The sequence below is a fragment of the Argiope bruennichi genome, chromosome 3 (assembly GCF_947563725.1).
Source record: "Argiope bruennichi chromosome 3, qqArgBrue1.1, whole genome shotgun sequence".
NCBI lineage: Eukaryota > Metazoa > Arthropoda > Arachnida > Araneae > Araneidae > Argiope > Argiope bruennichi.
Genome location: NC_079153.1, coordinates 102,205,207 through 102,226,419, shown reverse-complemented (window position 1 = coordinate 102,226,419; position 21,213 = coordinate 102,205,207).

Here is a 21,213-nt window from a genome sequence, read left to right as displayed (position 1 = left end):
TTTTAATGGATTTAAATAAGAATAGTTTAGAGAGCAAATCTTATTTTTTTTTTTTTTTTTTTTTTTTTTGCGAAAGCTAGCAGTCTTTTATTTGTTATTTTCGCTATTGTATTTTTGCTTATTAGTGGGTGTATTCTTCTATTTTATTTTTTGGTATTTTCCTTTCTGTTAAAATGGTATATAATAATATAGGGCCTAATTTCAGGGTATTTTCGGGTCACGAGGAATTATTATTAGACTATCTAGTTTGCATTCCTTCACAGAAAAAATCATTTTTTTTTTGAATTCCTGCCTGGGGGCAATCCTTGAAAAAGTCTTCAGGCCGGATTCTTTTTTTATTTGATTTTCCTATTAACTTGATTCTTATTACTTTTGTCTCAATTCATCTGTATTTTAGAAGTATTTGCACTCTCTAAATACTATGATGTTTTACTTGCTCCTTTTTTGATTTTAGTTTGGATAAGAAATAATTTTTAGTTACGATTCCGAAACTATTTCGTGGTTCGTTTTCAAAATAATGTAAATATGAAATTTACGAACAAATTAACATTTATCGTTAAAGAGAAAATCGATAATTGCATTTTTAATTTAAAATTCTAGTAAAATTTTGAATGACATATATTTATGAGCATTTTTTATTATTATTTATTTCTGGGAAGTTGATGAATTCCATTTTTTTCCTTAAAACTTCCAATACGTTATTTTTTTGTCCGCTACTCTGAAACTATTAAATATAGCGTTCGAATTTTTAGTAAAAAAATGCTTTGGACTATTTATTGGGGAAATTATAATTTAAAACTGATTTAAAAGTTTAAAATTGAAGATTTATTAATTTAAAATAAAATTTAACAATGTAATATCAATGTAAACCTTATTAATATGTTTGGAAAAAAGTAATGGTATTAACTCTTTTCGGCTTTATGAATTAATTATAATTGAAACAAATGATTTATGAAATAGAAATAAAATTCTTTTACTTAGTATAAAATTATTTATAATTGACAAAACACTCAGTCATAAAAGCCATCAGAGGATTCCCATATCATTTGTGGTTTTAAAAAAATGATTTTCCAAATTATATTTCTTAACTTTAAAGAATTTTAGTTGTTAGACATTAAACTTTTGCATTGATAATGATTTACAAGCATTAGCATTTGATAGTCTTTAGCGATCAAATCTTTAATACAATATGAAAATTATAATTTCATTATAATTCATTGTATGAAATGAATATTATGTCGGCATAATTTGTTAGTATGATATCATTTCCCAAAAATACAGATAACTTCGAAATTCTGTCAAGGGATGCAGCACAGAGACTTATTGTAACCGCTTTCATAGATGATTAACGACTAAAAATTTCTAAGTTACAGAACTCGAAGTATGCTCTCCGATTTTTCTCTTAAAGAATTTGTAGCAGAACTTTCTGAAACAAGATACACAAAAAAAGAAAAACATTTCTCAGCAGAGGCTTCTACCTTTTGCCTTCTGGTTAAATTGAACAAATACTGAGATCCAGAAATTACTTGGCGATTCGATATTCTTTGAAGTAACCGTTCTAGCGTGTTTTCTGAAATCAGTAATCCGATAGTCTCGTCAGAGTGTAAATAAAAATATTTCTTCAACAAAGTGATCAATATCTGGTGTCCCTTGAATTCTGGAGGAAGAGGGAAGAAGAAGATATTGCATCAATATTGGTTCATGTTTAAAGAGTTGCAGATGTTTCAATACATAATCTAATTCACCCAGGTGACATTTTTCTTTCCAATATCTTATTTCTATATTCACTTAAATACAAAAATATTTCAACATGACAGTATTTATATTTCTTCAACAAAGTGATCAATATCTGGTGTCTCTTGAATTCTGAAAAGAAAGAGCAGAAGAAGATATTTCATCAATATTAGTCATCGGTTAATGTTGAAAGAGTCGCAGATGTTTCAATACATAATTTAATTCACAACGGTGACATTTTTCTTCCCAATATCGTAATTCTATATTCACTTAAATACAAAAATATTTCAACATGACAATATTTATATTTCTTCAACAAAGTGATCGGCATCTGCTGTCCCCTGAATTCTAGTGAAAAAGGGAAGAAGATATTGCATCAATATTGGTAATTGGTTAATGTGAAAAGAGTCGCAGATGTTTCAATACATAATCTAATTCAACTCGGTAACATTTTTCTTTCCAATATCTTATCTCTATATTCACTTAAATACAAGAATATTTAAACATGACAGTATTTATATGCTATATAATATTATTCAATTGTACGATTGGACATGAAATACTTACAGCGTTACAAAACAGATAACTATACCTGTGCTTAAACATTTGGTTATAATTATTTTAAAGAATTTTAGACAAATATTATTGAACTATCGAAGCTTTTGAAGTATTTTATTATGACTTATTTGAAAACATATTTATAATGAAAATAGATCTTAATAAGAGATGTTTTCAAACCATAAAATGCCTATTTAAAGGCTTTCGAATTCTTCAGTAAAGGAAATGTGGATTTACTGTTTACTTCTTAAAAGTTTCTTAAATTATAACATATACAACAACACGTTTAATTAAATAATGAACCATTCACAATTTATAATATATCTAAAGAATAATATATAATGAATATTTCATCAATTATAGAATCATATTCATCCTTAATGATATGTTACACAATCACTTACTTAGCAATATGTTACACAAAGCTTTATTTGATTAAACTTTAATTAATTATTAGAATTAATTACTCAAAACTATTTTCAATTTACTATAATTAATTCTAATTAAGTATTAATTCCTATTTTTATGAAAAATGCTGTTATCTCCAAATAATGTTTCACTGAACAATAATGTCTTTGAAATCTTTAATATTAGTATTTAATTTCCTCATTAATCAGTTCTATAAAAGCACATTATATCTATTGTCTGGTAAACGTGCCTCAGTTGCTTAAATATTATTCTAGTGTTTATAGAATTAATTTTATATTAAACAATCATTTATATCATATTGAAAATTTATGAATTGCTGTAAAATTACCTCTAAAGATATGTATACAAGAAAAAAATTCCCTAAAAATTGGATAATGTGTGATTTGACTAACCAATCATTAGGATGAATTTTGGTTTATAAAAATATATTATTCAAACACTTACTTTTTACACCTAAGAAGAAGCATGCTTTAGAAGTAAAGGAAGAAGTATCTCAAATCTCATAGGACATATCTTAAATAATCGATATAATCTTTTATACAATTAATTTTTTGATGTATGCAGAATTTTATATGATAAAGTTAACTTTAAACATTTAGTCTAAATTTTTAAAAATATAAAAAAGTGAATTTAATAAAAAGTTATAAGTTTAGCGGGATTTTATTAAATTTAAATGCAGAAAAATTAGGCATGATTTTGGTGCTAAAAATTTCTTACTTAGACATGGGAAAAAACATTTTTTTTATTTGGATGTTTAATGTAATGGAGTTTTATATTTCATGTGTATATTCTGTATTGTTCACCTTTCTTCCATAAATTAATGATAAATACTTTATTATGTTTTATAATCAAATTTCAATTTTAAATATTAAAATTCAAAACATTTTCAACTGTCCATCAAATACATCGCATCAAAATTGAAATACATTTAATTGATATTTATTCAAAATATTTCTTATAGTAAAATGGCATTACGCATTTTCGTTAGACATGACACTAAATCATTTAGAAATAGAAAAGTATGATTACATTGCATTGAACAGACACATAAATATAAAACTCAGCAGAATAATTCGCAAAAGCAATAAAAATTACAAAAATTGTTAAAAACTGAAAGGAATTATAAATATGATCTACGACAACATAAAAAACTATTCACGTTATAGGTAGGAAAGATATTTTTTTATGAATGAGAATCAGAATGTGTGATTAATTGATGGATTTAAAATGGTTTAATATTTAGCGAATCATGTCATTTCATCTCTTGTAATTTGCCATGCCATCAGCCAATGACTTATCGTGACTGTGACTACCTCAAAATCTATGACTGAATGAGTATTTGTGTTCACATATCTAAAACAGTTTGCTTTTAATGTTCATTGCTTAACTACTTTTGCTGATTACATAAAAAATTTGGATAGTCACAAATTGGGATTATGGAAAGTAATATTAACACTTAAGTAATGTAATGCATACACGATATTATTTTTACGGGCAACAATGAGACACATTTCTATCTGGGAATTCCAGAAACAATATATATATTTTTTTGTACTTATTTCCCTGAAATTGTAATCATTTTTCGATTCCTTTGCAATAAATATCCTTTCATCGACTTAACTGAATTCTTTCTTTATTTGGGAATTATTTATTACCCTTGACATAATTTTTATTCAAAAAAAAATCATCATGAATATCTAAAAAATTATTTTTATGATTTTGATTCGGGAAAATCATTTTCAATTTTCTAATTATTTTATATAAATAATGAGAATCTTAAGAATTTCAGAACATAATATATATTACTATATTGAAAATTAAAGGGGGTTCCTTCAATTTTCAAAATAATGCAAACATTTTCTTGTAAAGGTGAAACATAATTTTGGAATTTTATTTGCTTATCTATTCTTAAAGAAAAAAAGTAAGTTCATTAAACTTAATTTTAAAAACATAGAATTAATATCAATTTGTTATCTAAATTTAATGCTAATAGTAAAATTATAAATACATATCACAATCTGATTTAAAAATCAAATTTTTATGACTTCAGTTTAGTTAAAATAACATGCCGTTTGCTACTAATATTAGAGCTATTTTGAGAAGAACCTCATAATTTTGAACCCTGATCTGATAACGAGCACGACGCTTGAGTTGGCACTATACTCTCCAAACTTCCTAATAACATGAGGCAGTTAAGCCCAGATATCAGAAAGAGCACTCAATAAGCCGTCGCACATGACCGATTCTTAGGAGAATGGGGTTTAAAATCTGAATTTCGTGGCCTTAAAACCCATATCTTGACAGAAACATTAAGAAGATATTCTGTTAATTAGCTTCTTTAGAGGGTAAAGATTTGATGAAATCGCTCACGTGCTTTTAACATAAGGATATGGGCAGAATTTTGTTTTTCATTTCTATGCTGGAAATTTCAAAGAATAAATTAAACAAAAATTTGAGAGACAAGAAACAAGAACAGAAAAACATCAATGAATTAATGCAATTCATATTTTGAAGGCAAAATATATTAAGAGTTTGATTAGAGTTAAAAAATAGGATACATTTTGTTTCTTTTTTTAGGATACATTTTGTTCCTTTTTTAGGATACATTTTGTTCCTTTTTTTAGGATACATTTTGTTCCTTTTTTTAGGATATATTTTGTTCCTTTATAGATATTGAGAATGCACATTTTAATATAATTAGATAATTTTTCATTAAAAAAGAAGGAAAAACTTTAATTCACAAATTTTGTTCTCTTCTTACTTTTTTACGAGAATATATAATACACACAAAAGTGCATTATTCCTTGAATATCATATATTTAAATTATACTGTTACTCAATGCTACTGAATTAATCATATCATGATCCAATATTTCATATACACAAAACAATCTAAGAATGAACCGAAAAGTATCTTTGAAAATTTATAAAATAATTCTAAACACATTTTTGAAAAAACTTTGATGAAAATATTCAATTTGAAGAGCTACTGGATGGATGAATTTTCATTTGGAATAACTGGAAATCCATTCATGCATTTATATCTTATAAAAAAATGCAGAATTTACAATTATATTTATATTAATGTATGATATTATACTTCGACATTCTACGTTTATGTTTTATTATTGTAGAATGCGACATTCTGGTTCTGCATTTATGAAAAAATTCAAATGTCTTTTATAAATATAGAACTGTAAATAATAAAATGAAGTTTCTGTTAAATTGAAATATTACATTACGAGGATACGAGTTAAAATGAATACTTCATCAATAACTCTGCTAATACCGAAAAGTCCCAAAGGCCTATTAAACGAAAATGAGGCGGGACTCTTTATGTTTAAATGTCACTGCTGCATTTCCTCCACATTTTGCTGAATACACTTGTGATTGGCTAAACAATTTGCCAGTTAACGTAAGGCATCATTTTTTCGTTAAATATGCCCGTCCAGATGGTTTTGCGGAACTTTAGGTTTTCTGAGAACTAAAAATGGTTGTCCGAGCATATATTTGTTTAATAGTCGTCAGTTAATCATAATCATATTTTGCATATTAATCCCTTGAGAAATCAATCAGGTTTGTAAATAGGAGAATAACCGGCGTCCTGGCCTAGGGGTAGCGCCTCTACCCAGGTGATCTGGGCGTTCCGGTTTCGAGTCCTGGTGCGGGCATGGTTGTTCTCTTCCTTGCGTTCTCTCTTTGAGGAGCGGGAAAGAGCCCCCCTTTAAAAAGGGATTGTGCGTGCGAGTGTATGTGTGCTATCTTCATTTGAGCTAGAAGTCAAACTTCTGTCCTCGGGTACTCAGGGGTCTTTACCCTCAGAAGCTACTGCGAAAAATTTGGCTTAAAATAGTCACACGACAAAAGGAACTTCTTTTTCATTGAATGGGAAACTTGCACATTTCAGTATTCTGAGATATACGAACTCTAATGTGCTTAGGAAAGGGAACTCTGAATATAGTACCATGAATAAGAAATATTTATTGAAATTTGAGCAAGAAATCTATGGTTTAGAAACTTAAATAATATTTAATTATACAAACATTAATGCGTCAAGTGGAATAAGTAAATTCAATTATAAACCTTTAGAATTGATTGAGTACTAACTGGATACACTAATAATATTGTTACAAATTTGTAATTTTGCTACTCGGCCATGAATAGTGTCATCGTGAGAAAGACCGTTGTAAGATCTGTGCTGAGCAGCTGCCGCGTAAATGACCTGAGAGCTTGGCGACCATTTGGCGACTTGGCGACAAATTTGGCGAGTTTGGCGACTAAATGGATAATACCAGAAAGTTCGAGAACCTTCATGATCCATTCAGTAATAACGAAGATACATTCAGATACGTCCTGATTGGTCAGAAGATTCTAGCCCCGCCTCCCGGAACTATAAAAGACGGGAAATCTGAAGCTGCGAAGAAGTTCCCCAGTTAAAATTAAAAATCAAACTGTCCCGTGGTCTAAGGAATGCAAATATTTAGGTGTTATTCTAGATAGTAAATTAACTTGGAAACCCCACTTTATTTACACAGCTAAAAAGTTTCGAGACCTAACTCGTAAATTTTATCCCTTAATTTCTCGAAACTCCAAAATGAGTAGACAAAATAAAATGCTTATTTACTCTGCCTACTTGCGTCCAGTATTAACTTATGCCTGCCCTGTGTGGGGATATGCTGCCAAGACTAATCTTAGACTTATTGAACGCCAGCAAAATAACTTAATTAGAAATTTCTGCAATATGAAATACTACATGCCCAATACAAATATGTACTTATGCCTAGACTATCCCCCTCTTAAAAAATTCATTAAAAATCTAGCCACTAACTTCTTTAAAAACATGGATAAGAATGAAAATGAAGCAATAGCTAAAATCCCTAAATATAAACCATCTACAAACTCTAGAAGACCCCGTAATATACTACTTTAATTTATCTCAGCCCCTTAGTTTTTCTTCCTAACCTTTATTTTTTCAAACTCAAATTATACTGTATCTCAATAGCCAATTCTAGCTCACAAGCAGTAAAAACTTACTAAGCCCAACAGCAGCGTACCCCCACCCCCACCCTCACCCTAATATCAGACAATCACAATGAGTCCTGACACTCGTCATCTCCAAATTTCGTCGAAGACGGCCACGGCAAAGTATAGACAGCAAAGCACTGTGAAGTCTCTCCTTACCGGGGATAAGCCCCTGCCGGGGCTAGGCGCCCCGTCAACCCAACCATCAAGCTGCGAAGAAGTCGTGTCGTGTGTATCGGAAGTTGTTGTTGTGGGGATCGTCCGAGTCGTGTGTATCGTCGGAAGTGTGTGTGAGAGGAGTCGAAGTCGCCGACAAATAAAGGTCTTGGAGGATTAGACAGCAAGAAAGCTGCTGAACTAATGAACTATTAGAGATTATATGCGCTGCGTCATTAAGATTAATTGACGGTATTTGTAGTAGAAGAAAAAAATTTTGTAACAATATTTTATTTTTTAAATCTGGCGCATGTTCAAAAATATTTAAAAACCTGAAGCTTAGAAATATTACTCTTGAATTAGAAAATTATTCATATATTATATTAGATCATTTCTATCAATTTCACTTTGTTGGTAATAGCAAATATTTAATTTAATTGTCATATGAATGAGGAAGGATTTAATATTCTTAAAATATTTTAAATACTTAGCTCTATTTTAATCTTAGGGAAGTGAATATAACATTTCGAAAATATAAATCAATAAATTGATTGAAAAATAAAAGAAATTTTTAGCATTCATTAGGTCTTTTGTATAAATAATTTGAAAAGAGGAGCATTAAATGTTTAAACAAAATAGAATGAGTTACTGAAACTAAGATATAAACTTAGATTCACATCGAAAAAATATGACTAGTTTAAACATTAAAATAATTCTCAATGAAAAGATTTGAAAGGAAAATAAAGATTATCGTTCATTAAACTATAAAATAAATATTTTATAACATTTTCCAATTAATAATAAGAGCTAACAATATTAAGTATGATGCATAATAATTATTTTACATAAGATATTAATCAAATCTTTGAATTTTCTTTACTAAGTTTAATCCCACCGTCTATAAATGGCAATTTTTTAGGTAAAATATTATTTAATTAGGATTGTTTTTTTTTTCTGCACAAACATTTTTAAATATCTGAAGGTTTATATGTTTTGTGACTGAACATATTTAATTAAAAAGTTTCCTCCCAATATTTCTTCAATAAATCATTTTTATATTAAGCATCATTTCATCCGCCTTCTCCATAAAATACGACCTTACTCAATCAACTATGACAAATGTGTAGGAAAACGAAAATTTTATCTACAAATCACTTGAAGTCCGAAATTTATGGTTCTGAGTGAGAATCTAGCATTCGCTTAGGAACACTTTCTTAAGAAATCGACCGAATTTCTTTCAAAGAATTCCATCTCATTCTGTGCCGATGAACTTTCTGGATCTTTTCCAACAAGACTGATTATAAATGAAGTCGACCTTTTTAGAGCATTGAGTTTTTTTTAAACTGCAATTTTTAAAAAAATAATTTCCGTTGTTTGCGAGTCATTGTCCTACATTTTGGATGAGTTTCGTCACACAAAATGAGAAAAAAAAAGAACATTATTGAACATAAAATTACGTTCTCATCATTGATTGTTCAAAATTAAAATTAAAATCTAAAATTCGCAATATTTACAAACTATACTTATTTAAAAAGACTAGCAAATTATGATTATTTAAATAGATTAACAAATTATGTTTATTAAAAAGATTGACAAATTATAGTAATTTAAAAATAATCTGATGTGCTATTTCTTTTTTATGTTGAAGTTCACATTAACTTATGCAGAGACTTCGTAGTCGGAACATTCTGTTGATTAAGTAATAAATGTTTTAGTAAAGCTTCTTTCACTCTCTCTGTTTCCATTATTCAATCAATAATTTATTAATTCACTCTCTCTGTTTCCATTATTCATTCTAATAATTTATTAATTCACTCTCTCTGCTTCCATTATTCAATCTAATAATTTATTAATTCACTTTCTCTGTTTCCATTATATTAGCTTATGATTTATTAAATAAATCTCTCTCTTTCCATTATGATTTCTTATAATTTATTAATTCCTTCTCTCTGTTTCCATTATGCTATTTTATAATTTATTTTAAATTATTTGAAAATTTCCATTATGCTATTATAATTTTTATATCCAACATACTTATGGATTTATTTAATTTTATTTAACTCTAAGACTTATATTCATCTTTGACCCAAAATTATCACATCGGATTCGAATTCTAATAATATGAAGATTAATGTCCAGATATCGTAAGGTGACACATTTATATTTCCTAAAAACTGATATTCAGTAAGTCCTTACACTTTGAATAAGTTCCTTCAACTTCTTATTTGCTTATTTTTTTTTTTCGATAACAAGGAAAAGATCCCTAGTAGAAGATATTAGAAATTGGAATATATATCAAAAAATTCAAATAGTTCCATGCATCCATTATACTGCCGCAATTCTTTTGAATGCAAAAAGCTTAATAATAAAAAATTAAAAAAATAAAAATTGAGAAAATAAATGTGAATAAAAGAAAAACAGAGTGAACAACTTTTCGGAATAAAAAAAATAAAGAAACCTTGATATTTCTTTGTTGGAAAGAAATGAAACCACTGTTCTCCCTTGTGAATAGATATAATCCATGGGGATCTTAAATACAGTGGCATTTCCAAAAATAACAATTGCTTTTTTACCGGTTTACAGTGGAGTGCAGTTAGTTTAACTTAAGAATAAGCTTTTTTGATAAAATTTGTGATCTATTACTACGCTTTTCACGAAATAAATATGATTTTAACTAAAGAAGCGACGGTTAGTGTACAGTTATTTTGCAATTACCGATAGAACTTATAAATCATTTGGGGATTAGTTGTATTTAGATACAAAATGCAATTGATAAATTTTGAAGAGATAATATTTGATTAACCAAATTACTTCTATACCATTTACAACTTTTTCTTATGTTATATTCAAAGGCTACAAGTAGAATTGTTTTAAAATTTTGTTATTTCTACGATTTTCGATTACATAATTAATAAGAAACAAATGATTGATCAATAGTACTGGTTTAATATACATTCGTAATTAAGTATTACTAATTTATGTGATTAAAATTCAAATTTGTTTCGAAAACGTTTACCAACTGTCTGTTCCTAAACTAGTTTTTTATCAGTGGATAACTAAGCAGTAATATATATATAGTTATACTAATTTTTTTAATACAAAAAGAGCATGAATTATTGACTAGTATTTGCACGATAAGTATTTAAGGTAAATTATAGACATTTGAAGTAAATTATTTATGAATTTGAATGTTGACAATCAGATTCTTAAAAGAACAGACAAAAATAATCCATATGCGAGTCAAAGGATAATTCTAAGATGATACGTTATGTCAGGCAATAGTTTTTAAACTTTTTAATCAAATGTTTCGATAAATATTTTTCTTAAGACATACTCTATAACATCAGCACACACAATGTCTAGCTGAAACGTATTGTGAGAAATTATAAATACATTCTCCGCTATGGCAAAAAATATTTTAAGTTGATTGATCTTTTGGTCGTTTTTTCAAATTTACTTTGTTTATGAATCACATTTTAAAAAAACCTGCTTCATTATATTTTTTGGTAAACTTATTATTTTTATAACTCCACAGAAATGTCCGAATGTTTATAACTAACTTAACTAATTCTAAAAAAATATAATGGTTTTGCTTAAGTTAAGGATAACATTTATGAGTATATATTATAGTAACTTATATTATATTAACATTCCATTATAAAATAATGTTAATGTTGTTTCTGGACTGGTCACACATTTTGGAACAGTTGCTAAAGGGCAAAAACCGGGAATAGTCTGCTACTCTCTCTTATCCTTTCCCATTGTATTGGGAGGGGGTGTTCAGCCCCTTCCAATTTGTCGTATACCTAACCCACTTGGAAAAAGGTTCTGGAGCAAAATCGTTTTTTTTTTAAATTTTTTTCCCCACCAAGAACAATACGACCCCGAACCTAAGATATTGTAATGCAGGTAACGATCCCTTAAATACACAACTTTCATATTTTTTATATAGGAGAAAAATTCAATACATTATTAAGTGTGCAAATTGCAGTAAAAAACGATAACCTGTTTAAAATGTAAAAAAAAAAATTTTCGAAAACAGTTAAATTAATGCAAATAAAAATAATTAGATTAAAAAAACATTTTTAAAGATAAACATAAAATGATTGCATGAAACTCTTAGTACAGTTGCCGATAGCATTTATATTCTTTCAAAAAGAATACATTTTCATAATTTTTTTCTCTTTTAAGAATTTAAGATAGAAATTATTCCATATTCGGAGATATGAACATATTTTTTTAAATCATAATTTTCTAAAAGAAAAATTCATGAATCTTCAAAACATAATCAAAAAGATTATCTAAACTTTACCTTGCGGAAGCCAAAAACATGTCATCAAATTCCTCTATAAACTGAAATATTTACTTTTCGCATAATATAATTCAAAGTAAATACGCCGGAAGGAAAAACGTCGTCGAAATGAATTAGATTAAGCATTGAAACATCTGCGTCCCTTTTAACCTCAAACGTTGACCAATATTGACAGAATGTACCTTTTTTATGTGTGGCTTCCAGTGTTAAGGAAAATGTAGATATTGATCAATCTGTTGAAGAAATGTTTTTATTTACGCCCTGACGAGGCTATCGGATTACTGATTTTCGAAAGCATGCTAGAGCGGTTACTTAAAAGAATTTGGTTATATATATATATATTATTTTAATCAAAAGACAAATGATAAAAGTACCTGCCTAAGACTGTTATTTTTTGCACCAGACTATTCTACAAAAACACTTTAAAATAAATGTAGACTACGTTTCGACATCGAATTTTCATCTTTAGGTTTTTATTTGTTATTCAAGCCTAAAAATCATTTTTTTTCCGCATGGATTACTTTTTAAAAAATTGGATTTAATATAGTGTTTCATAGACAATATTTTTTATTTAATTAAGCATATTCATAACAATTTATTGAACTATTTTTAGTTCAATAATTTTGTTGCTGGCTTTATATTTTTAATTTAATGAAAAAATGTGCATTAAGATTATTATAAAAATAACATTTGGTCGAAACATTACGCCAAATTGAAATTTGTTGGAAGATTATTTACATTTAAATTTATGTACGTTTATTATTTAATATTACATTAGAGAATTCTATATTGTTTCTTAAAAGATCGCAAAGACTGATAAAATAATTCAACATATATGAACCTCATAAATGTATTATGTTGATACCAATTATTGGGATCAGAAGACACAATATCAAGTTCAATTTAGAAAAGAGACTAAAACGTTATTCTATATGTTGTAAAGAACGTGGAAGCTTGTTGTTAAACAGTTATAGATTTATGGATTTCATGTCAGTCACAGTTATGGATGTATGGATTTCATGTCATTCTTATCTTTTTTTTTTACTAGTGTTCCATATAGCTCCACTCTAAAAGTCTCCAAAACACTTAGCTGCTTCAAATCTACAAATCATTGCTTCTTATATTCACAAAATGTTTACCCGATAGAAAGATATTTTATCTCTATGATCATAGCATAACTTCAAAAGAGAGATTTCTTTCCGATTATAATGAATCGGAGGGCACGTAGAGTTATCCGATGTCGTCGAAGAGAAACTCTTTTGTTGGAAATAATTTCATGCTCTTTGTCTTGGGACATGTCCCAGATAGCATAGCCTATTGTACAATATTGTTAGATATTATATGTTATTAGATCAATATTATACAATATTTTTCGATATTATATGGTAATAATCTTTATTCCACATTATTGTACATTATTGCTAATATTAATCAGTGTCATACAATATTGCACAATATTTGTAGGCTACTTGGGGTCTTTCTTCAGCACACAGACGATTCTTATGGGGCAAAGGCAAAGCCTTAAATGAGCCTTTTTTGTGTAAGAAAGTGAGCCTCCATATGTCACGTTGTCCATAAAGAATAGTTTGATCCAATATTTCAAGAATGAAATGTTCAAAAAAATATTGAAATATGAAATATTGAAATCATTTTTTGTGAAAAGTTATTACTCGGGAAACAATGGAAGGAAATATCAATGGGAAATGAAAAAAAAATGCAGAAACAAATAACAGAGAAATATAAAAATATACAAAAAACAACGGCATCAACGAATACATTGTGAAAATGAAATTACATGATACAAATGGTGAAGAAATATAGATAAAATAATTTAACTCAAACACTTAGCTATCCAACAGATGATTGTTTATTGTTTTATAACCGCATGCATACACCTCATGTTTATGCCTATATGCGTATATAATCCTTAACATACATTGTATATGTTATTATATTCTTGATTCATAACGTAAGCTTCCATTTTTCAGAACCGAATATTGACATGTACTAGTCTTTCAAATTTGTGGTTTAGCAAAATCTAGAATATAAATTTTGACGTCATTTTAATAATTCCATTAAAATGACGTTCATTTATTTATTCTTTATGCACATATTCATTTAAATTATTCTTTATGCAAATTCAATTCTATTTTTTCAACTAAGTGGTATTAAAATTAAATTAGAGTTTTCCTTATTATTAAGCAAAATCTGATCAGCAAGATCTGCCTGATGATAAATAGCAAAAACAATATAAAAAAAAGAGTATTAAGTGAAAATATATTTTTAAAGCTTAAATGAAGAAATATATTTTGTGATTATAAAAATTAAAATCTCTATCCCAGGTTTTAATTTTTTAATTTTTTATTTTCCTATAATATTGAAATTTTAAAAGAATAAATAAAGGAAAATATAAAATAAACACATTTAAATATATATCGAACAATTTAAAGAATTTTTCTTTTAGTTTATAAAGAAAGAATACGGATTTAGTTTGGTTTCGAAATGTTGAATATCTCCATCAAGCAGAATATTTATTGATATTGGGGAGATGAAAAATTCAAAAATTATTAAAACATAAATTCTTTTCCGTAGTCATGTAAAATTAAATTTGATTATATGAAATATTAACATAAAAATATTGAAATATCTCACAACGTTTTTCTTAAATTAAAGTGGGCCATTATCTTCTTATTAAGAATAAAGTGAGAAAAAAAAATGCCTGCATGAAAAATGACTATTTAAAAAATATATATATTGAATTCTGTCATCCAAAATAGAAAGCTAACTTTAGCAATTATTTCTTTTTTTAAAAAAATGTAAATAACTAAAAATAATCCTTTACTTTAAGCAATAATATAGTTAAATATAGATTTCATTGGTTTTTAAAGAGTATACTTTTATTTTATCAATAGATTTATAAGAAACAAAAATGGGAGTAGGCAGAAATACGTGCACAAAAATATGTGTATTACATGCTGTCACAGAAAAATCTAAAGCCAGTAAATATACCGTGACAATTCCAACAACCACAGTAATGATTAATGACGCGTTATTTTATATGAAACATGAGTAACAAAACAAAAAAAGAAGAGTACATAAAATAGTACTTGCAGAAATTAATAATGTACAAGCAATAGATTGCTACAAAACAACCGCAACAACACAAAGCACTCAGTTAGAGTTCTCTGTAGATCAAAACTCCAAAAAAAGACTTCACTCAATCACTCTCTTTCGAATCAAATACTACTGACTCTTTTCTGCGTTTTATAACTGTCGTGAAGGACATCAAATATTCTAAAACAAACGTAGGGCCCGAATATTATTGGACTTGTCGCCAAAATTCTCAAGTATTTAAAGTCCAGTTACCAAATTATTTAGTTAAGTTTGGTAAATAATTTGCCAAAGATAGGTAGGTCTTTGACAAGAGCGAAAATCGGGAATTCGAGTCCATTCAACAACCTTTAATATTATCTGTAAAACTGTGTCCCTTTATCACTCACATTAATATTAAAAAATGCCTTTTCTAATGAAATTATATTCAATATTAATGAGATTCCAAATTTAATAGTAAAAGTAAAACTAGAAAATATTGGCTTTTAAATTCGTTTCTCTTCCCCTCCAACTCTGCTCTTGCCTTCAGTTTAATCTGAAAGTTCTTTTTTTAGAAAAACATACTTATTTATTTGTCTCCAATTATAAATATGTTCTGTACCCATTCTTTGAAATCTTCTGATTAAATAGATCCATTACTATGGATATGGCCTGTATAAAGGTAATTTTTTCATATAAATGAAGCTCAACTGATCAGCTGATCTGAAGAGTTTATAAAAGATAGCCAAAACTTATTTTTTCTCATCGCGATATACCATACTATACAAAAAATAGCAAACTGGATAAAAATGCTTTTTCCGCTCCAGTTTTCTTTACAGGAAATGGTATCCTGTACGGGACTATGAATCTGGGTCTCGAACTTAACCTCTTCTAAACAGATTTTATTTGCCTGACTTAACTTCCGTCCTTTTTTCCGGTTGGAGATTGAATCCGCTTACAGTTGAGACAATGTCCACTTTTGACATTTACTAAGCTTTAAGTATCATGATAAAGATAACAAAGAAAAACCACTGGGCCATAGAAGAAAAAAAAATAGATATTTCTTGCTCACCATTGCAGATAAAAAGATTCCTTGAATGTTGATCAATTCTTTTTATAAATTAATTTTCCATTCTTCATGTGAAGGATAAATGGACAAAAAATAAGCCAAACAAGAGAGGGTGTATTCCAAGTAAACAGAAGAAACATGCAAAATTCATAGATATTTATTTTAAATTAAAAATGTCATAAAAGTATCAATGTATCCACCTACAAGCGGTTTGTTGTATGCAACATTTTTTAATGTTAAAACTTTGTTCTTTAAAGATATTTCATTACTACGTGGATATGATGCAAGTTTTTAAAGTTATGGTATTTATATTCATGTTATAAACAAAGATTTGCAAATTTTTAATAATTTAAAAATCGAATTTTCAATGAATGTTTTTAATTAGATTGATTAGCATATCTGATTCTTATGCCTATGAAAAGAAATTAATGTAATTTTAATTGAATTTAAAAGCATAAATAAGGAGCACTTATTGAAAAAATATAGCATAAATATTTGATAATGAGATTATAAAGACTCCATTATTATAAATAATGAAAAATTCCTAATTAAACTGTAACTTTGAAACCTAAAATCTAATTGTTTTCTGTTGCAACTTTTTCTTTATCAACTAATAATTGATATGAAAGGTATTAATAATTGAGAAGAGGACTTCAGAGTGAGTATTTTAACATTTTGATTAATTAAAAAGTAGGCAAATTTTAGGCATTTTTATTCGATAACTTTCGAAACTATTACAGCACAAAAATATCCTTCAAAATTGTGAAATGCGTCTTTATAATGATAATAATTTAACAATCGGGCAAACTTTTTCCCGAACTTTGATGGTTTATTTATTTATTTTTTACATAATTTCCAAAAATAGATTATATTTTATCTTGAAATTCAAACCGTTTTTCTTGTTTCATCCAATCCATTTTTCAAGAACTTTGATTTCCATAAATTTAAATTTACTTATTATTTACACATTAAAGGAAAATCAAATGCATTAACATATAAATATTGCAATAATGAGACAGATTCCTGCTTTTCACAGAAAAAAAAAGAGTTGAATGACATTTTTAATTCAGACGGAAACTTCAAGAAATAAATATAAAAATTTACTTTTTAAATATTTGGCAATTTTAGAAAAAGGAAAAAATAAAGATTTTAAAAGATGTGTTTGTTTCTTTTTTTATTTTGACCCTTTAAAATGCCATTTTTTTCTAGTCATAGTATAGTAAAAAAATTTTAGGAATGAGACTGGCTTAAGAAAAATGAATCATTTAACTTATCAGATAAATTTAATTTTATTAATTAATTTATTATGTTAATTAATAATTAAGTAACAAATCAAGACACACCATTTTGGGCGAGATAAGGAAGTGAAGAATCTAAGTTTTTGTCTTATTGAAAAATGTGTCAGAACTTAAGCCAATCTAGAAAATTTCACCCAAAGATTGATGAATTTGGTGGGAAGTATAGTTCCCATGCCCTTACATTAGGGTTAAAATTGTTGAGTATATCATGCAGATAAAATATAATCGGAAAAGAATAACCCAAAAGAAATTTTGTTTAGTTAAGAAATAAATTTCAGTTGTGTTTGTTGCTTCAAATAAGAGATTTTAACGACATTTGGCAGAATATTAATTTTTCCGTCTTTAGAACAGAAATTAAATAAAAATGCAATGGTGAAATTAATTAATTTTCTTTTAAAATAACGTGTTGCATATGAAATGATACTGTATCATCCTAAATGGTAGCTTGGACAAAAATATACAAAATGGTAATATAAGCCATATTTACTTATTCACTAGCAACAAATTTTGAGTAATTGTTTTGATAGATCATTTTAATCTTTCAATAATTTACAGATTGAAAAATTGGAGAGTTTGTCATAAGAAAAAAAAAAGTATTGTACAATTTTATAAAAAGAACAAATAATATTTGAAGATATATCTTTTTTTTTATTTCTTGTGTTATTTATTTCATTAAATTAAAAGAGTAATATACGTGGTGCAGTACTTTACTGTATACAAATATGTATTAATAAATTTGAAATATAATACAAATGAAAATATTAATGAAGTAAAATTTAAGGAAAGCTTAAAGTATAGTAATATTATGGTAAAAATACTTATACAATATTTTAGATAGATTACATGAGAAAGAATATGCCTGAATTTAATAGATTTGCACTAACTCTAAAAAAGAATGAAAATTTTTTTTAAATATATATATTTTTTTATGATTGTTTATGTATCTCTAACAAAAGGGATAAAATTGAAATGCTTTCTCTTATTTTTTTTTTCCTTTTTGTTCCTCAACGCCATTTGGAAATGCACGGTTGATAGATTAGCCCCAAGGAGAAAGGATCTAATTTAAGCCGAGGAGCTTGACACATTCCTTACCTAAGTGGTCGAGCAGCACGATACTGCATGCCTCCACTAAAACAAAGTAAACTTTCCTGAATTGCGAGTAATTAAATTTCACGTAAGAATTTATCATGTTGCGTGAGGATATGGCAACAACTTAAGAGACACAGAAAAAAAGGATCTTAATACTACGTGAAAGATGTTGAAGAAGCCTTCTCAAAGATTTAATTTAGAAAGTGAAGCATGTGTTGCATGCCTCACATTAATTTGGAAGACGAGAAAATTATTTTTGCTGTTTCGTATCCAATTAAGCTTTCATATAAAACAAGTAACAAAGAAAATTAGAGGATAGTTCTGTTAGAAGTTATCCTGGGAATTCGAATGTAAGTGGACAGAAATACAAACAACAAATAAGTAACTTTATAATGGAAGTTGATAAATAGTTTCAGATAGATTTGTGGAAATTGACGAAGATATTTTAAAGTATTCAGCTTCCAGTGCGATTAATGTTACTCAATTTCATTTCAGAAAATTGTAATGAAAGAATATCTTTTTCTGCAATTTCGAAGAAATTAATGAATACTTCCAATTCATTTCAATAAAATGTTCAAATTATTTTATTGAAAAGAGACTTCAATTGTAGCATAATTATTTGAAATGGGGAAATTTTACCTAACATCTCTTCAAATACTTTGAAACAGAAATGAGTCCAGCAAATAATATATGTTTGATAGATTGATCCAAAAAATTTAATACTGCCCTTTTTAACTCAGAATGATATTGTGACAGAATTACGCAAATGCATAGACTAACTTGTGTCTATTCGAAACCGATTCAAAGTCAAATTAAAAATTCAAAAAATATACAATTATTAAGCAGTTTTAAATTACAAAATTAATGAGAAAATTAATGCAATTTATATTTGCATGTTTTTATATTTTGTTATAGTTTTTTCATCAAGTATTGTCCTCAGAGATTAACTTAATAACTAAGAAAAATTTAATATAAACTGATATACTTGCAATTTTATCTTTCATAAACACAACTTACATATCATTGAAGAATGTAGAATTTAGAATTTGAGTTCGTTTAATTTTACAGTACAAAATTCATTTTCGGTTAAGCCATGTCACACTCATGGTAATAAAATATATTTATGAAATAGTAAAATACCTTCCCTGAGCGGTCACTCTCATGGTAAGGTAGAAATATTTATATAAATCTGTCAGAACGCCGACTCTATGACTTCCGAATCTGGACATAAATTTAGTGCCCACTTGGCAATTTGATGAAGAATTTGACGATTTTAGAGACAAAATCGGAGAAGCAGCAAGCATACTCGCAATAAGTCCATTAAGATACGAGTTGTTTTGAATTTTCTAGAGCTTTTTTTGTATTATAACGGTAATTATACGAAACTGGTAAACATATTAAAATCAGTTGAATTGAGCACAAGTAAATCATTGAGTGAGTTCTCTCTGAGCGCTTTATGTTTATATTATTATTTATTACCAATTTGCTGCTTATATGCTATTGTTTACTTTTATAAGTACTGCTCTTGTATATTTCGGCTGAGTTTTTCTGCTTTGTTCGAGCTTTATTGTAGAATATATCGTCATCATTTTTATTGTACATGTTGAAGTGCTTCACTGTACACTCACTTCACTGGACCTTGATTTCTGGATTTTGAATCTTCAGTAGCAATATTTATATCAATCTACATTAAGTCGAAGCATAAAATATCAACAAAGTCCACACTTCTATGTAAACATTCTGCCATGAAAGAACGAAATCGTGATGGCACAAAATATGCCACGACAATAGGAGGCTTGTCTAATGTTTAGCAATATTTATAACAATCTATATTTTTTAAATAACTAAAAATATTAACCTGGTGAATTTTGATAAGTAAATTATCCAAAATAGTGTCAGCAATTTGAAAAAAAAAATAATAACATTTTAAAGCAAATAGTGGACACTCTGAAAGAATGTGTAAGAGAGACATTTATCGGATGCGAACCGAGCAAATGGTGCAGGTTTCTTCAGTAACAGATGTTGGTAGGTGAATCTGAGGTGGCTATATCTTATTAAAATGGTGTCCAGTTTACTGCTAGGCAAAGTTAGACAGCGATCTATTGTATCGAGTTAGTGCGCTCGAAATAATTTGGCATTGGAAAAGAAAAAAAAAATATGGCACATATATTTCTTGTAGTACGAAAGAGATATCTGCGGTTGCAATAAAGTAATAGCAAATAATCTGCCATGTCTGTATAATCATTTCTCAAAATTCCCACAAGTGGATGCACTTAACATCAGATATTAAGAAAACTATATAAGAGTTTGCTTAAATTACAAATTAATGAATCCATGTAAGAAACTTAGTCATTCTCTCTACTGCTGTGGATATTTTAAATGCTAAAATAATCAGTGAAAATGTCCTTTTATTTTCTCAAAACAGCATTGAGAGATACTCCCTTTTAGAAGCCATA